Source organism: Octopus bimaculoides, chromosome 10, assembly GCF_001194135.2.
Source record: "Octopus bimaculoides isolate UCB-OBI-ISO-001 chromosome 10, ASM119413v2, whole genome shotgun sequence".
In the NCBI taxonomy this organism is placed as follows: Eukaryota; Metazoa; Mollusca; class Cephalopoda; order Octopoda; family Octopodidae; genus Octopus; species Octopus bimaculoides.
In genome coordinates this window covers 92,895,703-92,904,595 of record NC_068990.1, presented here as the reverse complement: position 1 = coordinate 92,904,595, position 8,893 = coordinate 92,895,703, and the positions used below count along the sequence as shown (strand labels likewise).

Genomic DNA, 8,893 nt, shown 5'->3' with positions numbered 1-8,893 from the left:
TGTGTATGTATATATACATGTGTATGTATATATATCTATGTGCATGTATATGTATATATATATATATATATATATATGTATGTATATATGTATATATACACACACATATATATAGATATATACCTATGTATATATACATATATACACACGTTTTATGCAAAAAAAAGTTTTTTAGTGTGTTTTTTTCAGACGTGAATAACTGACCGATATATATGTGTGTATATATATATATATATATATATATATGTGTGTGTGTGTGTGTGTGTGTATATAACCACTTTATATTCTCTATAATTTAAATTTATAGTCTATATTTTATTAAACCATGTTTAAGTTTACCTTCCAATGATGATCATCCCAATTTCCTGACTGTATGCGATTGAGGTGTGAAATATACATTTAAATAAATCACATGTATGCAATATTAGTAGTGAATCTCTAACATTAACTGCATTTATTTATAATGGCTAATGTTAAACATATAGTTTGTATTTAAGCGTCTGAAATTTAATTCACTCCTAAAACACAATCATGCTGAAAGCTGACTAAATTGCTAATATTTATTCAGCACACTTCTATCTTGGTAGAACTGTTCACAGTTATATAAACTGTCCTGACTCCCTGCCATCCATTCAAAGTCTGACAGAGATAGGATAGAATGAAATGAAATAATTTTTAAAAAAGTATAAATGATATTGTTTAATCGAAGACGAAATATTTACACTTTGATCGTAATTTATGATAAATGAATAAAAAAAGAAAGGGGGGGGGGGGAAAGCTTAGGAGACAATCACTATAATTTAAAAGATGTGTGAAGCAAGTTGTGAATATTTAATATGTCCAGCTGTAAGCAATAGTGTAATTGTTACCAACAAACAGTCAGACCACTTTTACAGTAATTCTTCCTTCTCTGCTTTTCTGTTTCTCTTTCATTCTTTCTTTTCTACAATGTCACACACGAACATACTCCGTCTCTCTCTCTTCTTTTTTTATGGCTCATCTTTCTTATCTCTAGCCTTCTCCTTCATATGATTATCACTCTCTATCGGTCTATTTTTTTATCCATCCCTCTTCTCTCTCACTCTCATATATATATATAGATATACATATATATAATCATAATCCGCTCTCTTCCAGCTCCTCTTTCATTATAACTTATTACCTCGCTTCTGTCTTACCGCTTCTATTTCATCACGTTTTTTTTTTTCATCCACTGCCTCCGTCTTCTCTCTCTCTCTTTCCTATGTCCCCCTATCTTTCTACCTACCTCCCGTCTAGTTCTTGCTCCTCCCTTATTGCCACAGACCTTGCCACAAGTCGTTAGCTGATGTCTGGGAGAAGATACAAGCCGTCGCCCGTTCCCACCGAAATACCATTTCCATGCAGCGAGCACTTAACAGCATTAATGTCCAGCATCTTAGACATATGGTATGGTACCACAACATCTCTCATTGCACCCGGATATTTCTACCCCTCGTTTGCAACTTGTTGGCTTTCTAGTTGTTGCTATGCATATATTATTAGTAGTAATATCACTAGCCTTAGCCGCTTTGTACACTATATATATAATGTATATGTATGAATGTATGTATACACACACGTACGTATCTTGCTACAATCCATTATGGCTATTTAGTTAACCTATCTGTGTATATTATGTTGATATTAACATATTAATATCACGATTTCTACTCGTTTTTTCTTTCTTCCTATTGTGACAGATGTCGACATCGTAGCAGAGTAAACTCGGCGAACCGGTTTCGGTTTCTCCACTCCCCTTAACTGCTTCACATTAGTCATGTTGCTAATATATTTGAGAACGGCATATGTGCCACCACAGCCCGATCCTTAATTGAAAGAAGTTAACATTTTTACTTATTAACAGCTAATAATATATTTGTTTCTCTTTAGGTTTCGTTACTTGGAAAGTTATGGGCTTGTCCTCTGCCCGTGTTGTTTCGCGTTAACATAGGATAGTGTTATATATAAAGTAATTTGACAATCACGTCGATGTTAATGTGGTAATTAACTATTAATTAACTCTCGTTATCAAGCACAATATTTACATTGTGCAGGCGTATGAACGAAATGTTATATATACACATTTATGTGTATATATTATGTATGCACGCATATATTGTGTGTGTGTATATACATGCATATATATACATATATGCATGTATATACACGTGTGTTTATATGGCTGTATGTATATGTGTGTGTGTATAAATGCATGTATATAATGTACATTGGTGATTTATTTACGGTCCACTGAGATATTGTCTTTGTTATTGTGTGTATGTGTTTATATATGTATGTATATTTTGTTAAAGAAGGAAGCACAACACCCTTGACTTTATTATTTTCAAGGTCTTTGGTGAGTAGGAGTTATCCTCGAACCAGAGAGACCTGCTGTCCGAATTGTTGCCACAAAATGGGCTCTTGTTAGAGGTTCTCAGGGTGATATAATGCTGGGCGACACATGAAATCTGTGTTAAATTATATATACGTGTGTGTGTGTAATATATATACATATATTCTCAGTGTTTATGGTATCAACTGAAGTCCTCCTTTCGAAATTACTAACCTTGTGCCTAAACCAGAAACTTAATGAAGCTTGCAGAATCGTTAGCGCGTCGGACAAAATGTTAGTTGCATTTCTTCGGCTTTTCACATTCTAAGTTCAGTTTCTGCAAGGGTCGATGAAAAATTAAGTATCAGTCAATTACTGGGGTTAATTTTATCTACAAGTCCCCTCTCCCACAAAATTCCAGGCCTTGTGCTTATAGAAGAAAGAATTGTTGGTGTTAATTTTCTTTTTTGTTAGGACAGAATCGGTAGAGCTTTGATGAAGACGGTCCAAAATGTTCTTGTGGCATTAAAATTCGTCAGTCACAGGTTCTAAATGTTTGATGTGCCTTTCATTCTTCCGTAATCGTTGAAATAAGTATAGTCCGATATTATGATCAATAGATACAGTAGCCTTCCCCTATAAATATATATGACCTTGCACCAATGGTATAGGTTTCTCCTACCGGGGCCGATAAAATTAGTGTCACAAACCGAGGGATATTTCAACCACTTATTTCCTCATCTACAACAGCTGTTCTTGTGCCTCGGAAATGATTATTGCTGTGGCCAATTCGGTTGTCTTTCAAGAAGAAATAGGACCCGGGTTAAATTATAAGAAGTAAACCTCATTTCGAACTGCTCGATAAGAATTTTAGTAATCGGTGCTAAATACATATGATATATATATATATATATATATGGGTTACGAGTGTATTATGCCAGTACATGTAATGTACATGGGGTACTAAGAACAACAGAGAATAAAACAAGGTACCTCCCTCTTTATCTCTCACAATGGGGAGGAGAGGTAGGCTCCCTTAAAATCGTAGACCCATGGCAACTCGCCCACTGTAATTGTCTCCCTCTGGTCTATGGTGACGAGTACAAAATTCGATCTCAGTCTCCTGCTATTTATAATTTACTTACAATGTGTTATGTCTCATGCTGAGTCAACAGTTATTACTGGACATATTCGATAAAACTGTCCTATGATAAAGTCGAGCTGCATTTGTAGCTGAATACTACAACTGTAACAGTGGTGGAGGTTGTGATGACTATATATAATATCAGAGGTAATGGCTGTTCTTTCAGGGATGATGGTCATGGTTGTACTATCAGGGATGGTGGTGATGGCAGTGGCTGTTGGTATTAATACAGTGGTGGCGGTGTTGGTGACCGTAGATCTGTGTGGTAGTGGTGGCGATGATGGTGGTTGCTGTTGTAGTATCAACGTAGTGGCGGTAATATCAGTGTGATAACGGTGGTGGTGGCAATGAACAGGTATTATACGACAGCTATCATCATCATCACTATCACCATCGCCACACTATTCCTGTTTATCTCACAAATATTCTCTAATATCAGACTTCCAACATAAAGTTACTTTATAAGCACTTGTATATTTTCTACTACACGAATAAACAAAAGCTTGCTGTATGTTTTCTTATTTTCAGGCAAAGTGTATCTAGGACTGCAATATCTAGTATATACTTCTTTTTTTCTTTCTTTAAGACTGTAGTGTTCATTGAAAGCAGTTTGGCTGTTATTTTTCAGCTTGCGATCAAACCCTCCCGTTACTTCACCCCCAACTATATTCTGCCAGTCAATGACAAAAGTATGAATACCTCTTCATCTCAAACTGTTTCCAGTAATGTCGCTAGTTTTGTCCGCCGACCCCGCTTTTTATTTTAAAAGGGTGCCGATCAAAATACTTTAATTTATTCTCTGTTCCATGTGCCGATTCATCAAATATCGACTTGCTAATTATTCCTTCTCAGTTGATAATTACCGGCTGTGTCCTGGAGATTTTTATCCAGTGGTCTGCTGAGAAAATTTAGCCCCAGGTCAGCCCAATTCTAGCACATATTCTACCAAGGACATTCTAATTATGGCCATCCCACTTTTTATTCAGATATGGTGTAGCTTGGACTGCATATACAATGTGTGTGTGTATGTCTTTGTGTTTCTGTTTGTTCCCACCACCGCTTGACAATCGGTATTGGTTTGTTTACGTTCCCGGCATAAGAGACCAATAGAAAAAATACCAAGCTTAAACATTAGTCCCTGATTCGATTTGTCCGACTACATCTTTCAAGCGGTGCTCTAGCATGGCCGCAGTCCAATGACTGAAACAAAAGATATAAGCTTTATAACTGTTGTTTAGCCCAGGACAATCCTGATTTTTCAGATCTACGATCAAAGACAGACCAATTTTGACCATATTGTCTTCTATTCAGACATTGTTTATCTGAGACGATTCCTTCTTATATTTATAACGATAGGGTGTGGATTAAAGGGATTTGGCTGTTATTTCTAGCAGCTCGAGTGACTACGCGAAGACTCTTGTACATGCGTCAAAGCGACAAGATTTCGATTCAAGCTTGTAGTTATTTCATTTTGTTTAATAACCTCGGACTTTTTCGGTTTCATCTTCACTTTCCTCTGTGAAAGGCATGCAAGCCACACGATCTCATTTCCTGCTCACAAGAAATTAGCTTCTCCATCATCATCACGCCACCTCTTCTCCGCCACTGTCACCTCCATGACGATCATTGCCATCAAAACAACGGCCGTAACCTCCAACACCACCACCGAAACCACTATTACTACTACTACAACAACCACTAACACCACAGCCAATGCAACCACGCCACCGCCTACTATGTTTAGTTCCCTTTACGTTCAGGGTTCAAATTCCACCGAGATCAACTTAGCCTTTTATTTTTCTAAGATTGATAAAACAAAGTACCAGTCATATGCTAGCGTTGATTAAATCTTCCACTCGTGTTGTTCTAATCGTCATTCAAGTGGTGGGGGTTGTTGTGTGGCTATAGAGTTGCTATTGTTGACGATGTCCTTCATATTCCCACATTGTTGCTGTTATTCCTGGCTACTACTATGTCTGTCTCGCGGCGGCTGATGATGATGATAATGTGGTGGTGGTGGTGGTAGTGGTGGCGACGGTAGTAGTTTAGCTCTAAGTCCTGCGTCAGCAAAAGTTATCACATCACTTATTGTTCATAGACAAAAATACTCCCATCTTCCCTCGTGATTAGTTTGGTATGTGGTTGTGAGAAGAGGAATCTAGTTTTCAGGACTGGACTTTCGTCTCAGAGATGTCTACAGACCGTCGACCAAATTGCAAGTACCTTGTTTTTTCTACCCGACCACTCTAAGGTCTGAAGTAACAATCACTGATGACGACCAATAAGCCTGAAACATGTTCGGAGTTGTCTCAGTGCTGTTAAACGTCAGATTAAACTCCCTAATTGTGTTTAATATTTAATAAATTTTAATTAAATTCTCGGGATCGTCTCTCCTGCCTTTTTTGGCTAGAGTTTATCATTGAGGTAAACTTTTTTTTTCATCACTAACAGTGTAGATTTAGCGTGATTTAGCTCACTTCATCAATCCATGTTATTATTATAAGCAAGGATGTTCCCATTGTGACATAATGTATCTAGGACTACAGTAGACATTTGGGTCAAAGATGTAAAACTAGAATTGGGGTGGGGTGGGTCTTTCAGAAATCGTAATTCCCTTTGTAAAAAAATCAATAATCAAAAAAAAAAGTCAATTCTATTCCCCTTTCTTTCCAGGTGAGATAATGTAATGAGAGCTGTTCTTAAAACTCCATCCTGCATCATCTAACTTGTCCATCGTTATTTATTTTTTTAAGGCCATTAAGGGTGTCATTTGAAGAAAGTCTGGTTGATATTTCTAGGAGGCCGAGCGAACACACAGAATCTCTTCCATGACACCCATTGTCTTCTTTCTTTCTAATCTCTCGTCAATGTAGTATCCTGCAGAATGGACACTATCTTTGACCAGCATTCTTACCACTCCCTGCTGTGAAGCCATGCCACGCGCGCGCACTTGTTCGTGCGAGGGAGAGAGAGAGAGAGAATGGACAAACACATTTGGCGAAGAAAAATAGTGTCCTTGATAATTCATAGGATGTTAGATTTTAAGAATCTGGACTGGTTCGAGCACTTATTCGGTGTTCGTCTATTCTACACTTATACTAACAGAAATAAATATAGATTGATAGAATACGTACATTCCGTTATTCTTTATTGTCATTCCAGATGTTTAATGTGCAATATACACAGGTGCAGTCATACAAACAACAGATTTACGCTGTATGTACACATACAGCAGTCAAAACATAGAGATGCTCGCATTCAATACAGATTTGCTGATTTATGCTGTATCGTGCATAAAATATTGTTCGATAGAGATTTGACTTGCTTGCTCTAGTAGTGATTACGAACCCTCAATTAACTTGTAGAATATTTAATTGATTTTTAATACGTTTCATATCAACGTAAATATGATCTTCTCTACGGGTTTTTTTTTTTCTTTCCTGTTTTGAAAAAATATTTCCAGGACTTTGTGCAATAACGAAACTTTACATTTTCTTTTGGTTTCCAGGACTGAAATTGTTTCTTACGTACTAAATGTAGTGTGCCTGTCTCGGTTGCTGCTGCTGACACACACTTCTTGTTTGGTCATTAGCATTAATTAATTAGTTGTTAACATTACGGAACTGTGATGTGACGAACGGGATGTGGAGACAAGTTTTCTATCATGAGTTGGCACGTTTGCTGTGTGTGATCCTATCATGACGTCACTGGTGATGATAGTGGTGATGTTTGTATCCTGGTGACGGCCGGGGTTATTTTTTTATAGTTTCAATTATTTAATCCCTCAATCAATTTCTGGGATAGATTTAGTCGGTTATAGGGGTTGAGTTTAAGTGAATTATCGGGTAGACCTAAGTTAACTCTTGGGGCAGATTGATTCAACTATAGGGTGGGTTCGGCCAGTTATAGGGATGAGTTCAGTCAATAGTAGAGGTGGATTTAGTCAAATGGAGTAGGGTACTTAATTATAGGGGTGGGTTTGGTCACTTATAGAGGTGGGTTTAGTCATTTACAGATGTGAGAGGGTTTAATCAATGATAAGAGTAGGGCTGAGTTTGGTCGATTATGGGAGCAGGTTTAGTCAATAATGGGTAGAATTAGTTACTGGGGTGGATTTAGTCAATAATAGGGGTAGATTTAGTCAGTCACTAAGGTGGATTTAGACAATAACAAGGCTAGATTTAGTTATTGGGGTAGATTTTGAAAATTCTGTTTTTTTCTCAAACGATGTCACTTCTTACTACCATACGCGTGTCGTCAAAACTAATGGCAGTTTATTAATTATAGAGGAGAGCACATCTGTTCAGAAAAATTGAATTTTAAATTCTTTTCTAAATTTGAAAATGTCATCACCTCTATCTCTTACCTCGTCTGTGTGAAGTTAATTGTTATGTTTCTTGTCTTACATAGGAAACTGTGAAAGTTTGTGGTTTTGTGGTTAGGGCATATGGCTCATGATCATAAGGTCGAGAGTTCGATACCCAGTAATGAGTTAGGGTTAGGGTTTCACCTCTTCATTTCTCTCCTTATCTATGAATTCATGTATTTTATGCTAATACCCACCTACATATATGTTTCTGTGTGTTTTGTCAATGTTAATCACTCTACTGATCAAAATTCTTTACCATTTATTCTACAGTCTGTCTGATGTATTCTAGTGGAAGGATTTTCAGAATCCGAAGACTAAATGAGGTTGACGGAAGATCCCAAGATTTCATTTTAGGTAAGAATTAATATCCCATGATGGTCAATTTTGCTTTTAAAGTACCAGTCAGGTACTAAGATCAAAAGTATCAATTAAGTTCCTCCTTTCAAAATTGCTGGCCTTACGCCTAAATTAAAAACCATTATTATTGAGTGAGAGAGCAGCGCATGCCATCAAAGTGACACTGGAGTAAAACATGCGAAGCCCAGTATACCCATCATGACTACTTGTCTGATAAGGGTACACCAGGCACATGCATCACAACCATGTGTGCGTGACAGGGTGATCTCATATCAAGACCTTGCAGGTGGGGGCCCAGTTGGAATTTTCTTCAGGTCAAGTAGCCCATCCCACCCAAGAGGTCCCCGAATAAGGGTTGTTTGAGGATGATGAACGAAACACCCATGCTTCCAGAGGTGAATTATTCAAATCCCAAAGTATTATTCTCAACACGTCTATGATACTCCCCCACTGCTTCTGCTCATGATCAGAGATGCACATATCGTCAGCCACTAAGGGACATGCTGAACTGGTTATGGTCAAGCAACTGCCAAACAAATCTGTGGTATTGAGCAGAATATTTGCTGTGGCCCATCTTTTATACCAAGACAAAACAATGTATTATTATTATTATTATTTCATCTGTCCACCAAAACTTTGCCTTTTGTCCTGGGGTCAATGAAATAAGTCC

At 37.3% G+C, this 8,893-nt stretch overlaps 1 protein-coding gene across 3 annotated transcripts in view; it reads left to right on the top strand.

The window, feature by feature from the left end:
- The window catches only part of LOC106876567 (hamartin), a 40,240-nt gene that overhangs the window by 6,943 nt on the left and 24,404 nt on the right, over nucleotides 1-8,893 (top strand). For 2 of the 3 annotated variants that reach the window (XM_014925165.2, XM_014925166.2), the window contains exon 2: nucleotides 8,137-8,220. The gene's annotated coding sequence lies outside the window, so the exon portion shown is untranslated. Of the gene's footprint in view, nucleotides 1-1,201; nucleotides 1,429-8,136; nucleotides 8,221-8,893 lie in introns of those variants that run through there. The other variant, XM_014925164.2, reaches the window with a different exon arrangement.